The sequence below is a fragment of the Berghia stephanieae genome, chromosome 1 (assembly GCF_034508935.2).
Source record: "Berghia stephanieae isolate SIO BIC M18660-M18661 chromosome 1, UCSD_Bste_1.3, whole genome shotgun sequence".
NCBI classification, from domain to species: domain Eukaryota; kingdom Metazoa; phylum Mollusca; class Gastropoda; order Nudibranchia; family Aeolidiidae; genus Berghia; species Berghia stephanieae.
In genome coordinates, this window is record NC_088360.1 from 30047040 (window position 1) to 30064770 (window position 17731).

Here is a 17731-nt window from a genome sequence, read left to right on the forward strand (position 1 = left end):
CATAAACAAACGAAAAGAAAACAAGCAAAACAAAACAAAACATAGAATGAAATACAACCTAACCCTTGCATTCTCATATCACTTTTTGGCTGTAATTTCAATTTTTCTTCAAGTACAACCTGGCATATTGCCGTTTTCAGTCAATGGGCTGCTACAAAAAACGGTCTGTCGAATCAATATTTGTTTTTTGTTTTGTTTTTTTTTTGTTATTTTATTTACAAGAAACATCTACGTTTACGTGTCGGTGTTAATGGGAAAATCATGCCAGGAATACAAACTCGTCAGAGAAAGAAGGATGGAGCGGCCTTTCAAAGTCTGTCAATGGTTTGGCTCCACAATCGATGGATACATCAAAATCGAACGGGTTTCAAAGTAGAGCAAAGATAATGACACACCGAGAATTCCGTTGAGCTCTGAAAACAAAACAAACGCATTAAAAAAATTTGGTCAGAAAACTTGTCCTTCAAATATCAAATTAAAATGACACCCATCTTGTCAAAATCTCCCAAATCGGGGACCTCCTTGGAGTACTTCCTTAAATCCCAGCTTTGAGAGTTTTTGAGAAGATAAGGGTCATTTAAATGGAGCCGTATTTAAATGGAGCCGTATTTAACCATCAAGTTTTTTTGACCAAATTTTCAAAAATGTGTTGCTTTTTTTTCTTCCAGAATTTGGTAGAATTGAGGTCAAAAGACTCCAAATTGCACTCAGTACTTATTCAGTTCAATTTCTACTCGTTAGAGCTTGTTTTCTATTGTTGCTGTTCTCGTTCGATAACATCAATCTCTGGCAATAAACATTTGGACAGCCAATCGGTTTATCAATTTAAATGTTCCTATTTTGAAAATATTTTCTATTCTGCCGCACTCTACGAAACTAGAAAAACGAGTATTTAAAGTTTTGGCCAAAAAAACTCGTCCTTCAAATACTGACCAATAAAAATGACCCTCATCTTGTTTGAACTCTCAGACCTGGGACTTCATTCAAAACTTTGAGAACGTCCCAAGTTTGAAAGTTTGTGCTAAGATGAGGGTCAATTTAATGGATGGATATTTGAAGGGCGGGATTTCTGGCCAAAATCTTAAATAAACGTTTTTTTCCAGGGTACGGCAAATTTTCAAAACTATTTCTCTGAACGTATTTTTCTATCTAATGTGGGCGATTTACGTGCGAGAGGGGAAGGAATCAATGGACGCTCTCTGTAGTCGGTTGATTGTGGGCGATTTTATTAACTTCCGGTTTGCGGACCAGTAATTGTGCGCCTTTGTGGTATATATTTGCTCGTCTTATGACTTGTAGGTACGGGTTCAAGTCTCGAAGATTTGGAAAAGGCTATTTACTCACATTATCTCATTGTATTTATGTGTAAAAATTCATTCAGGCCAGTTACAGGCGATCGGTACTGTATGAAATGGAAATATGACTCCATATGGCCTGCTAGGAGGATATATGAAATATTGTGAACCGAATTTTGAATGTTAAATCTTGGAAATGCACCATAAAATGTTCATATTAATTAATTAACCAGATAATTGTGAGTGACAGTGTTACTTTTGTCTATAAAGGTTGGTATTGCAATGGTATCGATGTTGGTGGGAGTACAAGTACTTGCATTGAGTCGATAAGCGTTCCGTTCCGTCCCGTCCCGTTCTAAATGTTAAGAAATAATCTTGGCTTAGGAAAGCGCGTTGAGCACACTTATTAATGGATAATGCTTAATGATGATGATGATGATGATGATGATGATGATGATGATGATGATGATGATGATGATGATGATGATGATGATGATGATGATGATGATGATGATGATGATGGTGATGATGATGATGATGATGATGATGATGATGATGATGATGATGATGATGATGATGATGATGATACCAATATACATGTATCTTTTTATATATTTGTCAAATTTGATTTTTTTGTAACACAATGGCTCGTGGAAAGAAAAAAAACAGATAATGAAGGTGGTGATGGTGGGGGGGGGGGGGGGGTTACCCAATAGCTCAGTTGGTAGAGCACTCACTTCACACGCAAAGGGACCGAGATCTATCCCTGATGCAGTAAGGTATTACGTCAAATCTCATTGAACACAGACGCCGTCATATTAGCACGTAGGTTGTGCGTCAACTTTCTGGTTAGTGAGTATGACAATGTTGGCGGGAGTGCTTATAATATATATATATATATATATATATATATATATATATATATATATATATTATATATGACTGTTGGTGGGTACTCGTAGGTACGAAATAGCTCGATAATGATGGTTAGAGCTAATATAAAATATAAATTGAATCACTCACTTATCTGTGGCCAAGACATATGTTTCTGTGGCTTTCGTCCACGTCTTCAGTTGGCATAATCCAACTGAAGACGTAGACGAAAGCCACAGAAACATATGTCTTGGCAACAGATAAGTGAGTGATACAATTTATATTTCATATATATATATATATATATATATATATATATATATATATATATATATTAATACACACAGAGACATATATATATATATATATATATATATATATATATATATATATATTATATATATATAATTCACGTTTACTAAAGATCTGAAAGAGAAAATAACAAGGAATGATATTCGGGTTATAAATAATCTCGGACCTCCAGGATTAAATCCTTTTGTTGGAATGAAATGTCTTCTATAAAGAATGGCCTCCCTTTCCAAATGATGTTAAGCTTGGATCGTGTTCCATCTCCAGACAGGCACAAAGCGTCATTGTTTTACCAGTTCTAATTGTAAACATCCAATGAATCTAATCTATTCGTAGATTATGATACGTCTTGAGCTGGCTTACACGGAATAACGTGATATATATATATATATATATATATATTATATATATATATATATATATATATATATATGTATATATAATAAAGAAATAAACTTCCCTCTATTCATCCCCATGGGGACATTTTTTCTTTAGGGTCTATTCCAAGGGCAGACTGGAATAACCCAGGCGTCAGCCGCAGAGCAGCGCTGCAAAGTGAGCTAGGGCAAGGTGACTTGCTAAAGGCCACACAGCGCTGAGCCACGCTGCCCCATATATATATATATATATATATATATATATATATTATATATATATATATATAATGCAATCTACAGACGTTAGTGTTTGGATGAAAACCACGTCTCACCCATACAGTTTGGCATCTGTGTGGCTATATGGTCAGGCTATATTTATTGAAATTGTAAGACATGCTCATTTACAGTAGTATCTAATTTACATACACAATCTTTACAATTTACAGTAAAAATTCTAATGTACGTGAAAAGTCTAAAAGATCAGATTTTATTAAGAAAATATACATAATAATGTTAAAAATAAATTATTTATATATTTTTTATTGTCGTTCTAGTTGTTATTTTTTATGCATAAAAGATATATGCATATGCATTTTTTTTTACCGACAATATACAATTAATTCTTTTCAATTTGCTAATTTAAAATTGTCTTTGCCTATTTGGCCTTCATTTCCCCTTTTCCACGAGAATTCAATAACAGCATCGAGAATACAGTGAAAAGCATTAATTTGAAGTAAGGAAATAACGGAAGTCTGCAGACTATTTAAAACCTCATTCATAATTCAGTCACCAAATAGAGCCGATTTACTCCGACATGACCCACAAAAAAATATTTTGAAATTTTGGCCAGAAAAATTTTACCTCAAATGTTGATGGATTGAAATGACTGTCAACTTGTCAAAATGTCTCAAAACTCAAATCTTATTTCAAATGTCAAGTTTGAGAGTTTTTCTTTAAAAAAAACATGTTGTGGTTATTTGAGAAATTCGATATTTGTACTAAACGTTTCTAGACAAAATATAAATAATACATTTTGTCAAAAAACAAAAAACAAAGGCGGTTAGTTTACTCCGCCATGCTTGATATGGCTTCACAGAGAAAACGTATTCAATGTTTCCATTAAATTTTCATAACATTTCATAATACGTTGTTGCTATCGTTTATCAATAGGTCGCAATGTTCATGTTTCTATTCAAATCTGAACGTGAGTCACTGACACCGAGTTTTGTCATTAATCATTAATGTCTGATATAACCAGATATCATTCCCCTATTGAGTGAATGCAGTATCGACGCAATTAACCAGTCGATTTTTGACCAATCAAAACATGGAATTTGTGACACAGCTTCACACGTGCTCGGACAAACATAGTTGGTTGTTTGTAAACAATAAAGCAAATGAAATCGACCTTTCTCTGATCATTTTTATTGCTTTCATCCCGCCAAATGGGTGACTAGTTATCACACAATTTTCTCGACCATATTATAAACGTTTAAGTTTACACATAGATTTCTGTGTTGATTTTATTAATCAAGCGGTAGAACAGTGGGTGTTTTACTTAGACGAATACCATCGGTAGTAACACCTGCGTAGTTTGCTATATTTACCCATCACTGTCATTGTTTATATAATGACGACTGTCCGAGAGGCGTGGTTATCTAAGTGTCTATTCAGTCCCTTGATTGGTGGACAAATAATAATTTTAAAAAATTTCCACACGGTACAGCTATCCTAGTTTGGTGTAAAAAAACTGGTTCCTTTTTCATTGGAAGTGTAAAATTTATCGTCTGGTATCAAAGTGATGGCGTCTAAATAAATGCTGGTCATCAATAAAGACCACCCATCCTTGCTCTTTTACGTCCCGTAATCCTAAGAATCTGCCTGTACACCACCTTGTTACTGAAATAGTTTTGTCACCTTTATGTAACCTATTCATTATTAGTACTCCGAAGGACTGGTGACATACACACTTCCAAGGATTTAGGAACCGAAAGAGTGGAGGGTTTGATGTCAAGAGTCTTCTTCCTTATTGGCGATGAAAGACACGCTGAGAACAGCTGGACACAAGGGGTAACGACTTCAACTCACCACCGGAAGACGAAAGCCACCTCGCACTGGCGTACGCCACACTGTCCTCACGCCATCCCAAACTTGTTCTTATAATAATTTTTATTTGTAGAAAATTCGACATCAAGATGTGAAGGAAAATTTTACAAAATGAACAATAAATAAGCCAAGAAGACATAAATTATTATTTATTCCAAACCTCCTTGATTCCCCCTCCCCCTCCCCTTTTATACAGCAGTCCATGTTATTTATGCTTTACCCGACTAGCAGATGTTGCGAGTATTTTACCTCAATGTATAACACTGGAGGGCATGGCGGAGGGCAAAAGAGGCAGAGGAAGACCACAAAGAAGATGGCAACAGGATATACAGGAATGGCTCAACAACGGAATGTGGCAGATGGGCACAAGACAGAGACTTCTTCCGAAGGACTGTGTGGGAGCCTACGTCCAAGTGATATGCCACAGAGAACAGAACAGTATAACACAAATCACCCAACTGGATAACAAAACCAGAAACAGAGAGCTGAGTGACGTGAATTTCATTTCCTCTTGAGGACGTGTCAAGTTTGGAGATGTTGTTAAACATTTAACAAGGTGTTTGATATTATTGGCGTGGGAAGGTTTCAACAATGCCTTGTTATGTAATATTGTAGAGAATTATAATATTTGTCACTCTCACGAGAAACTCTTGATAGACAACTTGTTTTCAATTTCCCTGGCCAAGAATTCGATTTTTTAATTCTATGTTTATAGATTAAACTGTGAGGAACTAGAATACCTGATATCAATGAATCAGAGAGTTTTTTATTTATTGGTAATAATGGCAATGATGATGATGATTATGATGATGATGATGATGATGGTGATGATGATGATGGTGATGATGATGATGATGATGATGATGATAATAATAATAATAATAATAATAATAATAATAATAATAATAATAATAATAATAATAATAATAATGATAATATTGATGATGATGATGATGATGATGATGATGATGATGATGATAATAATAATAATAATAATAATAATAAATCTGGAACGGAACTCTATAGAGAACGTGTTTTTCTCGCCAGTCAAGGAAGCAATTTCTCCCACCCCCTGTCGTTATCACGTGATTAACCAGTTAACTGCTGTACTATGCTGTACCAACGTGCACTTATTCGCAGGTCTGATAACCCAATTCCTTATGGGCTCATCGTTGTAATGGAAATCTAAAAAAAAAAAAATAGACGCAAGATATTGTCTATTTCAACAATGGTAAACTCGCCCGTAAGTGGGTTCGGATGTCAGACCTGTATATATGTACAGGTTGAAAGACACGTATTTAAATATTTGTTCAGAAATCTCATCCTTCAAAAATCGATCGATTTAAATGACCCTCGAGAAGTCCCAGGTTTGAGGCTTTTTGCCAAGATGAGGGTCGTTTAAATCAATCGATATTTGAAGGACGAGTTTTCTGGCCAAATGTTTAAATACGTGTTTTTCCACAGAACGTTAAACTAAACACTGAACCCGCAGGGACTTACAGTTTGACGTCATTTTTAGTTTGGTGCAGCGTCTAGTGAGTTGTCGTTAGTAGAGCTCAAGGAAACAAGTGATTCCAATTCGGAAGTTTACTTATTGATGACATTGCCTAACACGAGCAAAGAAACGGCCATGACAGACACAATATTGACGAATGTCCCACACTACACTGGGATGGTATAGATAGTATGCAGATGACGTCACTCAGGCCTTTGTTATTGTTTTTGCCATCCGCGTTTGTGAGTTGATCTCACTAAACTGTATTAACCAGACTATAAAAGTTCATGGTTACACAGAGTTTGTGTGTTGGTCCGTTATACTTCCGGATGGCAATGTTGTGAACTCCTTGGCCAAGTGCATTCTATCTGTTGCTAATTGATGATTTCCTTTAGCCAAAAAACCCCCCCAAAAAAAAACAAAAAACAAAAAAAAAAAAAAACAAAAACAAAAACAACTCACAACATAACGGGACATAACGTACCAACACACAAAGCTATGTGTAACCTTGAACGTTTATAGATAGTATGCGCTTGGCTAAGAATCTCACAACATTGCCATCCAGAAGTTCAACGGACCAACACAAAAAACTATGTGTAACCTTGAACGTTGATAGTCTGGTTAATACAATTCAGTGAGAATAATCTTCAACAGTTGTAACGTCACTTCCCTCGTAATGACGCATGGTATATATATATATATATATATATATATATATATATATATATATATATATATATATATATATATTTATGAGTGTTGGTGGGTACTTGTAGGTACGAAAGTGCTCGATAATGGTGGTTAGAGCTAATATATAATGTAAATTTTCACTCACATTTTTTGCCGAGACGACTCGTTTCTGTGTGTTTCTCACACTTCTTCAGTCGGCATAATCCATTTTGTCATGGATTATGCCGACTGAAGAAGTGTGAGAAACACACAGAAACGAGTCGTCTAGGCAAAAAATGTGAGTGAAAATTTACATTATATATATATATATATATATATATATATATATATATATATATATATATATATATCCTAAAAATTACGACAATATTGTAGAATTTGAAAAAAAACCATGTTAATATTCATATATATATATATATATATATATATATATATATATATATGTATATATATATGTATATATATATATATATATATATATATATATATATATATATATATATATAAATATAAAATTGGAACTAAGTAACGACACGACAATTTCCGTCTGTGACAGAAAATCATTAAACGTTGACTTTTACACCCTCCCATCCTCCACCAAATAACATACTTAAGACTACTCTGTCGCCTTGATAAACACATGTACTCATGAGTAAGACAAACAAGACACAAGAAAACTATGAATTTTATACTGTAGTAAAGTATTTCTTCAGAGCAAAATCCAATATACGTGCTCAAATCGCTTTATAGAGGTCGCAAGCCAACAGCAACACTTAGGACGAATCATTATGACGTTTGAGAGATTGTATTAAAATTATTATCGACGGAGCAGGTACTCAATTTAAGCATGAGTAGGGTGATATAATGTAAGTAAAGATAATTAAGTTTGCGCGCTCAAACGGGTGAGTCTCGAACCCAGGATGCACTGGTCCGAAGGTGTGTCGTGTCATATCACATGACCAGAAATCCTCATATAACCCGATTGTGCAATGCATCCAATACCACAATGTTGAATTGGGAGACATCATAAACATCCCATAATACAAATAGAACATCAACACGGGACCATCAGAATTATATTGACAATCTGTCTGTCCGACAGACTCTTTGTACAAGTATGCGCTTGATAAGACGCTCACAACATTGCCATCCGGAAGTATAACTGACAAACACACAAAACTCTGTGTAACCATGAATTCGTATAATCTGGATAATACAGTCAGTGAGAATTACTCATAAAAGTGGATGGCAAAAAACAATAACAAAGACCTGAGTGACGTCAACTTCGATCAATCTATAGTCTGATTGATTTAACTTAGAGAGAACTAATCACCAAAATGGTTGTCTAAAAACAATAACTATGAGATGAGTAACGTCAATTCACTTCCTTTTATAAATAGAATGCGCTTGGCTAAGAAACTCACAACATTGCCCCCCCGAAGTCTAACGGACCAGGACACAAAACTCTGTGTATCCATCAACTTTTATAGTCCGGAAATTACAGTTAAGTGAGAATTACTCATCATCGTGGATGGCAAAAAACAAAACAAAACAAAACAATAACAATGAGCTGAGTGACGTCAATTCGATATTAGGCTTTTAACGAAATCGGGTCGAACGCCGAACCCGAACGCCGAACCCGAACGGATATAGCCTTCTCACGTGACCATGAACGAGATCTGGATAGTGAAGACTCTCAAGCGGTATGCAGCATCGGATCTAAGGTCACGTGATAGAGGATAGCTTGGGTTGCTGTTGGCTTGTGTTAGGGGAGGGGCAAGGTCAGTGTCATTCAATATTATATAATTGTGCATGTGGCGCTCTATACAGAGAGAAAATTATAAATTGATTACGGGGGAAGGTGGGGGGAGGGGGGGGGGGGTGGGTTGACCCACAAACGATCGAGGTGTTGGGCTTCGGGTAGACCATGATACGAAATCAAAGAGAAAAGGCCGCTGGTACTTGGATGGTGGAAATGGTTGGGGGGGGGGGGGGTAGTGACAATCAGCATGGGATGTATATATTAACATTAATAATATAGGCAATAGATGACCAGGGATGTGTATTGTTTGTGTATTGTTTGTATATGTTTGTGTGTGTGTGTGTGTGCGCGCGCGCGCGCGCGTGTGTGTGTGTGAAAGGGATTACACAAAAACACCTTTCTCTGTAGCTTCCAAATGATTACGTATACGATAAATTTGAAACCCACATTGTTTGAATCAGCTCACTAATTAATTCCTGAGCCTTGAGATGGTGACGCAACTATTACATACAAGACCTTGCAGTCGAGACGGCAGGGCTTTTGGGTTACACAACCACTATTTACCCATCGGTCAGCGGTACTCTTTGATGTATACAACACTCACCGCCTTTACGCAAAGCCGCCTGCCCATAAATCAAGAGATGGTCTCCTAACTGTTCACAAGCGAACTGTCAAACGAGCAATCGATGATTGGATAAGAATCTCAAGATCTCATATAATAAGGTAAGTTTTGGAGAGGTGATATCCCTCCACCCGTCATCGGACAGAACTTTCATTGCGTTATATCATATGAGCTCCGCCTCCTCTTTCTATTCGGGAGTGACGAGATTAGACGAGAGGACGCGAGAAAAAAAAATGGTCACGTGTTGGGCAAGTCGTTCGTTAGGCGAGCTTCGGTGTCTAACTATAACTCCATATTATTTATAGATCGCTTATTACATTCATGGCTTGTTTGAGCCCCATTATCGCAATATTTAATAGTCTGGAGTCTGGAGTCCCCAACGTGAATTCAACCTTTCGTTTTCCATTGATGTCAGCTGTAAAATAATATCTCTTTTACGTTACGTGCAAAACAACTATATTTGGATTGGATGTCATAGAATTATATTGGATGGGGTCCCTTCATGACAAAAGATCTCAGGTAGCCTGCGTGCATCGGCATTGTCCACGTGATCTGTGACCGTTGTAATGGAATACGGTTTAAAGATTTTAAAATATAAATAAAAAAGACATTTATTATCCAGGATAAAAGGGAATTGGATAATGCGAATTCTGTTGACTTGGTCAGAATTTTATTAAATAAAGATTCGTTTCTTTCTTTCTTTTTCAATGTATTTTTTATCTGTTGATTCGTATATCTATATATCTATTTAATTGTTTATTAGTTTACTAATAGGGGGCTCGGATAGCTCAGTTGTTAGAGCACTCACTTCACACGCAAAAGGACCGAGATTGATCCCAAGTGAACTCAAATTTCTTTTCAGAGCAGTAGTTAAGTGAATGGGTCTTTTAAATAGGATGGAAGTACTTTGCGAAAGACTAGCGTTTTATTCAAAGGGTAGCAAGCAATTGCTAGTGTCCGTTTCAGCACCTATTGAAACCGGGATAAACTCCGGACTGAAGGACTACTTTATACTTTTATTTAATTATGTATTCATTTATTGATCTGTTTATATATTTATTTATTTATATATTTATTTATTTATCCATCCACCATTTACCTAAGACAGAGTTTTTACTTCTATAATGCATATTGAAGCTGAGTAAGTCACTGATTAGAGGATATTTATAGTAACATGCCAGTGGAACGCCAGATATAGACAACAATGAAAGAATGTCACAGTAAATAATAACATTATAATAATAATAATAATAATAATAATAATAATAATAATAATATATTAATAATAATAATAATAATAATAATAATAATAATAATAATAATAATAATAGTGAAGCTGATGATGATGATAATAATAATAATGATAACAATAATAATGATAATAATAATAATAATAATAATAATAATAATAATAATAATAATAATAATAAAAATAATAATATTAATGATAATAATGATAATAATAATAATAATAATAATAATAATAATAATATTAATAATGATAATAATAATAATAATAATAATAATAATAATAATAATAATAATGATAATAATATAACAATAATAATAATAATAATAATAATAATAATAATAATAATAATAGTAATAGTAATTATAATAATAATAATTATGATAATAATAATAATGATATAAATAATAATATTAATAATAATAATAATAAATAATAATATAATAATAATAATAATAATAATAATAATAATAATAATAATAATAATAATAATAATAATAGTAATAATAATAATAATAATAATAATAATAACAATAATAATAATAATAATATAATATAATAATAATAATAATAATAATAATAATAATAATAATAATAATAATAATAATAATAATAATAATAATAATAATAATATATAATATAAATAATAATAATAATAATAATAATAATAATAATAATTTTGAGTATTAAAAAAAATTAAAATTGAGTTTTTATACAAAGAGGAGAACCATCAAAAAATTAATGAAGAAGTCTTTCAGAGACATTTGAAATGGAAGATTGAAGTTCTTTCTACCTTTTAGATAGGACGCTTCTATCGCAAAGTACACTGTCAAAATCCTTGATAGTAGTTGTTACACCCCTGTAAAGCGCTTTCATGTAATTAATTGAAAATTGTTTATTATACAAGCCTAGATTTTTAATACGCTACGTTACATATTGATGCTGTGTGTTTAGTCTAAAAGCTCATAGCAATCCGCCAGCCGGATATAACGTACCAACACACAAAACTAATTTTAAATGTTGAACGTTTACAGTCCGATTGATAGAATTTAGTGAGAACTATTCATAAAAATTGGCTGGCTAAAAACAATAACAAAGAGTTGAGTGACGTCAATTTCGTCATTTGTTCCATCTATAGCCCTGCTCACTTGTCAGTGGATGTGTGAGTTCATCAACCCCCCCCTCCCCCCCCCCCTCACCACCACCTCCCAATCACCCACTCATGCCCTCGAGGCCCTTTATCACTGGCAAAAAAAAAAAAAGACCTGGCACTTTGATGCCAGTTCTTACGCCTGGAGGTCCGGAATTCTTTGGGTCTGTTTCTCATTAGGTCATCTACCGTCACACGAGACATCCGTGACCCATCGTCTCAAAACGATTTTATGTCCACGTAGATAATGATAATAGTGATAATAGAAAATTAATATATTAATAATAATAATAATAATAATAATAAATAATAATAATTATTATTATTATTATTATTATTATTATTATTATTATTATTATTATTATTATTATTATTATTATTATTATTATTATTATTTATTATTATTATTATTATTATTATTATTATTATTATTATTATTATTATTATTATTATTATTATTATCATTATTATATCAGGCGATATTACACTTTTTTTTCGGACAGAGACAAAGGTGTTAACTCACTCAACCCTAGAGATTTTTGCTACTTTTCTAAACTGGGAAAAACGTATTAAAATGAGCATGTACATAGATAGTTTTAATCAACAATCATTAATTAACATGCAAAAACAAAAACTATTAGCTTTGATAGTACGCCTATAATTTGTCTCAGAAAAATGTAATAACTAGGCATGGGGTAAAAGTAACCCGGGTAAACTACGGATAAAGTCGGTGTTAGGGTTGAGTGAGTTAACGGCCAGGTACTCATTTTACACCTGAGTACACCTGAGAGAATGTGAGTAAAGAGCCTTTTTCAATGACTCAACTATGCGCCGAGCGAGGCTCGAACCCAGGACCTTTCGATCCGAAAGCGAGTGTCATACCACAAGACCATATTATATTGAGAGATCTTAAAACATTGGCCGATCGTTAAGATGGCTGAGCCAGCACTGATGCGGCGTGTACTGCATCTTAGCCATCATATTCAGACAATGAAAAGACCAAAAAAAAATATTACACAAAAAAAATTCAAATTTTACCAGCATCGGAATGGGCGGGGGGGGGGGGGGGGTAATCTAAGAAAGGGAAATAATCTAAAATAAAAATGTATGACTCGATACAAAGGCTGTTTTTGAAGTACATCGATAAGCCCATAAAAGCCTCGTAATGACACCGTGATCTCTCTATCATTACCATGATCTCTCTATCATTACCAATCTGATTCTCATTACCTTATTTATAATATCGGGAATGACAAAACAGACATAGGTTGCCAGAAAATTTCAGTCTTACATCGTTAGTTTTTGTTTGCCAAACACAAACACCAATTTTTATTCGTCTTTCTCAACGACAATCTCTATCTTGATCTTGAACAATAGGGAAGTTGTTATTTATTATGTAGTGCTGGTAACAATTAAAGATTCATTAAGTACATGTGCAATCTTTTCTTTCATCATAGAATGAAATTTAAAAAAAAAACCAGCAGGAGTCCTTTTATGTGACATGTGATACATACACACATACACACACACACAAACAAACACACAAACACACACGCGCACTTAATCTTAAATAAGGCTTCTTTGTATTTGTCAATGCGAAGTGGTAGAATAATTATAATGATGAAATTGAACTTTTGACGGGCAATATCTTCCTCAAAGCAGATAGTAGTAGGTTTACGACACGACACAACACGACACGGCAGGCAACAGGGCAATAGTCACATGACACAGTGACACACCGCTTGAAAGACTCAGAATTTCTAAGAAAAAAAGGCAGATTTTCTAGACTTAAAGGGGGGCGACATTAAAAATGATGAATTTTGACCAAGTTTGCTAAAATTAGATTTTGGTGGGATGTTGTTATGTGACCATTTGTCTGCATAAAAAATTGCATGAGAACTTCATCTTCAGATTTTTTCGACTAAAATAACGTATTTTGTGACCCATAGTATGGTTAAATCTTGCCCATTTTTAGTTTCAGTGGACTGATTTCATAAAAGAATATCAAATAGTCTTTATAACTAAGTAAAAGCAAAAACATATCAATAAAAAGTAAAAACTCTCTTCTATCTTCAACAACCAATCAATTTGTTCTTAATAATGTCATGTGGTCACAATCCAATCAGAGAGCGAGAGGAGAGTTTTTCCCTAAACTCATTTACTTTGACTTTTAAATGCGTTTTTCTCAAAACTGCAATGTTCGTCACTAAAAACCTATCTCCTCCCTCAGTTTTCAACCAATCTTCTTCAAAATTTCTACAAATGAGTGTCATACAAATACGCAGGTCCTCTAGGCCGGATTTTTGAAAAAAATAAAAATTTTATGAGTAATTTGAAATTATGCAACTTTTTTTCAAGGGGAATAATCGAGTAATAACTTTGAACTTAATTTTTAAAGTTTAAAATTATAAAATTAAAAATCGGGCTTTTAGAGCCTCTTTAATTTCCTTTTTTCTACCTGTGACCAAAATATTATGACAATCAGTTGATAAACAAAAAAGCCTTTGACTTTTTAAGATTTGTTGTTTATTTTCCAATATGGCGTCGTTTCCATAGCAATGGGCAACTTTTTTCGAAAAAAATTATATGCAATCACCCTTCCCAAATAGGTACATTATGACTGTGCATAGAAGTTTAGGATATTTCATCAAATAAAAAAATGACCCTTTAGTGTCGCTCCCCCCCTTAAGGGCCAAACTGAGAGAATGCCTCCTCTCCAGTCTTCTTCTAATGCAACCTTGGAATTTCATATTTTGGGAATCTATGCTGTAATATTATGTGCTCAGAGCGCTTTACAAGGGGTTCCACTTAGCATGTATGATGGGACATAACGACTGTAAGGCGATATTACAATTTTCTTTTCCACCCACACCGTAGCTATCGTTATGTTATAGCCTGATACTGAAACCCAAAAAGACTGGCATTTTGACGTCATTATTTGGTTTTTGCACTTCCTAGTGAGTTGTCGTTAGTAGAGCTCATGGAAACAAGTTATTTCATTGGTGGAACTATTGAATACAACTCACGATTTGTTTTCTTTTGTGGCCAAAGACTGGCATATTGACGTCATTTTTTGGTCAGTGTCAGGCTGTTACAGGACATACACAAACCCAATTTCCGTTCCAGGACGGTGAGAGTACGTGAGTAAAGAGTCTTTTTCAAAGGCTCAACTTTTGCGCAGTTAAGAACAGGAAGAACCAGGAAAAACCAGGAAGAACCAGGAAGAACCAGGGAGAACCAGGAACAACCAGGAAGAACCAGGGAGAACCAGGGAGAACCAGGGAGAACCAGGAAGAACCAGGAAGAACCAGGGAGAACCAGGAAGAACCAGGGACTTTAATGCTCGAAGACGAGTGTCATACACCAAGACCCCAAAGCAGCATCCTATTTGTAGTTGCATTCGTACATTCATCTGACTACAGATACTTAATCTGACTACAGATACTTAATCTGACTACAGATACTTAATCTGACTACAGATACTTAATCTGACTACAGATACTCAATCTGACTACAGATACTTAATCTGACTACAGATACTTAATCTGACTACAGATACTTAATCTGACTACAGATACTCAATCTGACTACAGATATTTAATCTGACTACAGATACTTAATCTGACTACAGATACTCAATCTGAATACTTAATCTGACTACAGATACTCAATCTGACTACAAATACTTAATCTGACTACAGATACTTAATCTGACTACAGATACTTAATCTGACTACAGATACTTAATCTGACTACAGATACATATTCACATTTGAGTCGAGTGAGAGAACAGTGCACAGTGCCTTCCATATCTAGAGAGTTAACGTCGTTGTCAGAGTTTGTCAACCCTTGCCTTCCAATCGGACGCTGATAGGATCATACTCAGCACAACATGTCGTAAACTTAGATATCGATTGAATGTAAAACAGCTTTTTATCAAAAAATACAATCGTTAATGGGTCATTGTTTAATATTTCATGCACACTGTCCACCTGGTGAGACAAAACTGGAAGGGGGATTTGAAACAATCAACAAATGTGATGATAACTTCCGAACCTGGATTGATACCTTGAACATAGAAGTGTAGCCGAACGATACCTGGTGAGTTAATTATCGTCAATACGATTCAATAGTCTGATGTCACGCCGCCCGGCAACGGCGGCCATCTTGGTTCTAGACAAAGAAAATCATTACTTTTTATTTTTCATGCTGGCTAGAACTTTTCATATGTCTTGTGATCAGAATGTGTAAAAGTCAAAACATGATCAAATTTATGGGGTTTTCCCCCTCTGGATACCCTTTATGCTCGCCGGAGAAATATTTCATAAGGGCGTCCGCCATTGTTCCGATAGTTTAGAGCCAGTGTTACTAAGTTACCATGCGTCATTAGGAAGGAAGTCCGGTACGACTGTTGAAGAGTATTGCCTAGAGCATGGAGATAATTATGAACCAAGGATTTGGAATTGTGTTGTTAAGAGCACTGGTCATTATATTGTTATGGGGAAAAGTGTTGCTTTGTTTTATTGGAATTGTATTGCTTGCATCTTTGTTCAAGTGGTATTACAGTCGCCTTGGGACCAGTAAGTCCCTGGTTTGAGTCCCGTTCATCCCGACAAAATAGATCAGGTACTATTCAGATTAGTGAATGAAAACAGGATCACATATTCAGCCATCTCGGCAGTCGAGATAGGCACAGTTTCTTTTTACTATATGGGTCTAGTGGTATGACACTCGCTTTCGGATCGGACGGTAATGGGTTCGAGCCTCGCTCGGCACATAGTTGAGTTCTTGGAAAAGGCTGTTTACTCACATTCTCTCAGCGCACTCAGTTGTACGCGTTGTCTCTGTTGGAAAGAAATTGCTATAGCGCCTAACAGACGTCATGTCTCGTTCTACATGTTACGTGTTGCTGTTGGTCAGTGACCCCTTGGAAAGCGCTTTGAGTATCTTTAGTGGATATGGAGGTGTTTGTTTGTCTGTCACTGTTTCATGAAGATATTTATCTTGTTCAAGTGCCTTCTCTTTAATTTGTCACTTTGATTGATAATATTAGAGTATCGGTAATGTAAAGAGATGTTTTGAGATTAAATCAAAGTCTTACCTGACATCAAATAGAAAGTATCGGTAATGTAAAGAGATGTTTTGAGATTAAATCAAAGTCTTACCTGACATCAAATAGAAAGTATCGGCAATGTAAAGAGATGTTTTGAGATTAAATCAAAGTCTTACCTGACATCAAATAGAACAAGAAACGAAGCGGCTATCCCTGGTCTAAGTCTAAGAGTGGGTTGTGATCACAATGGGATGGCCCAAGATAAATTGGCCGCTTGCACCTCGCACCTCGCACCCGTGGTTTAATTTAGCCCTCTTTCAGTTCCAGTCTCGCTGTATGGCGCTCTGATGCTATAAGACAAACGAAAACTCACCCCCTCCCTTTTTATATTATTCCCATACCCACCCACGCCTGTACAGGCACTTTACTCTCACAAGTACGTGTGCGCTCTCACATTGTCCAAGGGAGAGAGAGAGAGAGAGAGAGAGAGAGAGAGAGAGAGAGAGAGAGAGAGAGAGTATGTGTGTGAGAGTTTGTGTGTGTGTGTGTGTGAGTGAGTGAGCGAGAGAGAGAGTATGTGTGTGTGAGTGAGTGAGCGAGAGAGAGAGAGAGAGAGAAAGAGAGAGAGAGAGAGAGAATATATGTGTGTGTGAGTGAGTGAGTGAGCGAGAGAGAGAGAGAGATAGATAGATAGATAAATAGATAGATAGATAGATAGATAGAGAGAGAGAGAGAGAGAGAGAGAGAGAG

At 35.0% G+C, this 17731-nt stretch overlaps 1 protein-coding gene across 1 annotated transcript in view; it reads right to left on the reverse strand.

Annotated features, from left to right (window-relative positions):
- The window catches only part of LOC144971481 (uncharacterized), a 59893-nt gene extending 42613 nt beyond the window's left edge, over window positions 1–17280 (reverse strand). Inside the window, exon 1 of the mRNA XM_078912438.1 lies at window positions 17158–17280. The gene's annotated coding sequence lies outside the window, so the exon portion shown is untranslated. The remainder of the gene's footprint in view (window positions 1–17157) is intronic.
- Between the last annotated feature and the right edge of the window lie 451 nt (window positions 17281–17731).